The following is a 3,642-nucleotide window of genomic DNA, read 5'->3' on the forward strand; positions in this document are numbered from 1 at the left end:
GGCTCAATAGATGACAAGCATCTTGCAGTTGTGGAAGGGGGAGGCAGCAGTCTTAGAGTCAGAGAGAGATTTCGAGATGCTATTTTGTTGGCTTTGAAGGTAAAGGGAAGGGACATAAACCAGAGAGTACAGGTGGCCCTAAAGCTGAAATAGGCAAGAAAACCTATTCTCCCCAGACCTCCACAATGAACTCTTCTCTGCAGACAGAGTGATGTTAGCTCAGGGGGACCTATTTCAGTCTTCTGACTTCCAGAACTATCAGAAAATAAATTGATTTGTTTTAAGGGAGCAACATGGTCATTTCTTGCTCATCATCCTTGCCATCAGCTCTGACTCCCACCTCCATACTCCCATGTACTTCTTTCTCTCCAACCTGTCCTTTGTAGACATCTGTTTCACCTCTACCACCGTCCCTAAGATTCTGCTGAACATCCAGACTCACAGCAAAGCCATAACATATGAAGGATGCCTCAGCCAGATTTTTGTTTTTAAAGATTTATTTATTTATTTGAGAGAGAGAATGAGAGACAGAGAGCATGAGAGGGAAGAGGGTGAGAGGGAGAAACAGACTCTCCGCCGAGCAGGGAGCCCGATGTGGTACTCGATCCCGGAACTCCAGGATCATGACCCAAGCCGAAGGCAGTCGCTTAACCAACAGTGGGACCCAGACACCCCAGATATTTTTTTTTATTGTGTTTGGGTGCCTGGACAATTTAAAGCCTATGATCACTTTGTGGCCATCGGTCAACCCCTGTACTACTTGGTCATCATGAACCTCCAGCTCTGTGGGCCGCTGACCTTGGAGTCCTGGTGAATCAGTGTCATGGGCTCCCTGCTTGAGACCTTGACCCTTTTGAGGCTGTCCTTCTGCACAAACATGGAAATCCCACACTTTTTTTTGGTGATCTTCTAAAAGACCTGAAGCTGTCCTGTTCTTACACCCTCATTAGTAACATAGTGGTGTATTCTGCAATTGGGCGTCTAGCCATGATTCCTTTCCATGGAATACTTTCTTCTTACTATCAAATTGATTCTTCCATACCCAGCATTTCCTCAGCTGCGGGCAAGTACAAAGCCTTTTCCACATGTGGGTCTCCTTGTTCTATGGCACAGGCCTTGGGGTCGACCTCAGTTCTGCAGCAACTTCATCCACTAGGACGAGTCTGGTGGCCTCGGTGATGTACAACATCATTTTCACCCCCATGCTGAATCCCTTCATCTACAGTTTGAGGAACAGGGACATGAAGGGGGCCCTGAGCAGGCTCTTTGGCAGGGTGGTGCCTCTAATTGTCAGGCCCAATACAGGACTCTCCTGAGTAGCTGGGCCCACAATATGGAGGCCCAGAGATCCCGGCTTCCTTCATCCAATATTTTTATTTTTTCCCCAGGTGTACACATTTTAAAGCAGTTCTCTCCTTGGGTCTTCCTTGTCTTCTCTCTTTTCCTTCAGATTATATCTTGGGTTCCCCTTTCCACTTTATAACCTGTCATTTACACTTGATGTATTTTCTTGGTATTACACCCTGGTATTTTCTTGGTAATCTTCGGTAATGGTTTGGATTTCTTAAAACAATAGGGCTAGCCTATGACCCCGCAATTGCACTCCTGGGTATTTACCCCAAAGACAGAGATGTACTGAAAAGAAGGGCCATATGCATCCCAATGTTCATAGCAGCAATGTCCACAATAGCCAAACTGTGGAAAGAGCCGAGATGCCCTTCATCAGATGAACGGATAAAGAAGATGTGGTCCATATATACAATGGAATATTACTCAGCCATCAGAAAGGATGAATATCCAACATTTACATTAACATCAAATGTCTGGCTGAGGCATCCTTCATATGTTATGGCTTTGCTGTGAGTCTGGATGTTCAGGAGAATCTTGGGGACTTCTCCCAGGAATGAAAGTGAGAGTGTGGGATGAGCGCCCAGTTTTTAGGATGCTGCCAATGACACCCACTTCATTCCCAACCCACCCAGAAAACTGTCCCAGAGGCAGAGTAATCCTGGACTCACTTTCTATCCTAACAGACCTTTTATGGTGTCATCATGAGCTTAGGAAATGTGGAACTTAAATGGTCACAATTGTCTTCGTGGATGGAGCACCTGTTCTGTGCCAGGGAATTTTCTGTGAGCTCTAAAATATTACTAAGTTCTCTGACCAAATCCTTAGATGGAATTTCTCCACTTTATGGACAGGAAACAAAGACTTTACATGTTCAATTTCTGTCACGAGGGAAAAGAGACACTTGTTAACTTGTTTGAGCACTAAAAGTCACACCTGAGGTGGATGGGGTGTTCTGGGAGAAGAAGAACAAAGCTAACCCTGACACTGGACCACAGCCTTGACCTCAAATGTGTCTACACACCAAGATGAATGGGAGCTAGATACAAATGCAGACTGTCTCAGCCACCCTAAAAGTAGCAGTTCCCACACTATGACAGTCAAAAATTTCTCCAGATAATTTCAAGTGTCCTCTGGAGGCAAAAATCATCCCTGGTTGAGAACCCTTGGCCTATCTGGTTGCATTCCAATCAAAGTACATTATAATGACCCAGATCATAATTCTGGGTTGATCACTCGACCCTTCCAAGTACATTTCTGCAAATGTGGAATGAGGCTCATCACTTTATGTTCCTCATAGAATGGCTTTTGCACAAAATAAATGAGAGAATTCATATAAGAGTCTGAGTTCAGCCCATGATACCTTAAATGGTCTAAGTAGATTTCTTATACTATCAAATGTTTTAAAATTTAAAGACTAAATATCAACTTTTAACCTGTATGAAACATACAAAGTTCCTAATTGATTTGTGAAAAGAATTATGAACCCAAGGATTGTTGTACCCATGGTTTTATAGCAAAGGAACAGACTTTTACTTGTTGGAGTAGGAAGAACAATTTTCTGGAGCTCTGAGGAGTTGTGCTCCCACCACAAGTCAATGTTTTGGAGACCCAAAGAATATGGTCAAAGCAGGTTCCTCAGTCTTAGTTTTGGAAAAAAACATTCACTCAGGCCTGTGGAAAGTTTCAGTGTTAGAGTTCTGGAAGCCAGGAGAGTTCAGGGAGGAGTAATAAACAGTGGATTCACCTGAATTTTATCTGGTCTCTTGGGAACGGAGAATCTACAGGGAAGAATTTCATTCAGTCCAGATAAGTTCCCATGGGGTGATGTACTCAGGGGTTGGAGTAATAATGGGAAATGTGTCGAATGAGCAGGTATAGGGAACAGATACAGCAAACATAAGGAGCTAAAAATATCTCCTCTGCTGTAGGCTCTGAGCACGTTCAACCGTTTCAAGCTGGAGGAAACATGGTTTTTGCTTTTGGATTCCTAAGTCTGACTGTGGGACCCATGCTTCACTACTTCTTGCCATCCTGTCTGGGTACAGAGCTTCAGTCTCCACCATGAAACATCCAGGAAGGAGTTCGGACCCCCACATGGAGACCTTCCTCTCAGAGACCCCATCCCGGTGAGTCTCAGAGCTCAGCAGGTATTTCAGGAAAGGTTCAGAGGGAATGAAAGCTGAGAGCTTTTACCTGAGGTCACCTGGAAGCCTAACCAGCTGATCCCAGGGCCAAGAGACCATTATGTTTGTTGGTGGGTGAGCTCATTCATTTCTAGTCAATGTATTTATA

The 3,642-nt window shown here is 44.3% G+C and overlaps 1 pseudogene; it reads left to right on the forward strand.

The window, feature by feature from the left end:
- Positions 1-285: 285 nt before the first annotated feature.
- Positions 286-1,316, forward strand: LOC112817902 (olfactory receptor 7C1-like; annotated as a pseudogene).
- Positions 1,317-3,642: the final 2,326 nt, after the last annotated feature.

The sequence above is a fragment of the Callorhinus ursinus genome, unplaced genomic scaffold, assembly GCF_003265705.2.
Source record: "Callorhinus ursinus isolate GAN/ISIS: 27379988/994484 unplaced genomic scaffold, GSC_fseal_2.0 scaffold4306, whole genome shotgun sequence".
Taxonomy (NCBI): domain Eukaryota; kingdom Metazoa; phylum Chordata; class Mammalia; order Carnivora; family Otariidae; genus Callorhinus; species Callorhinus ursinus.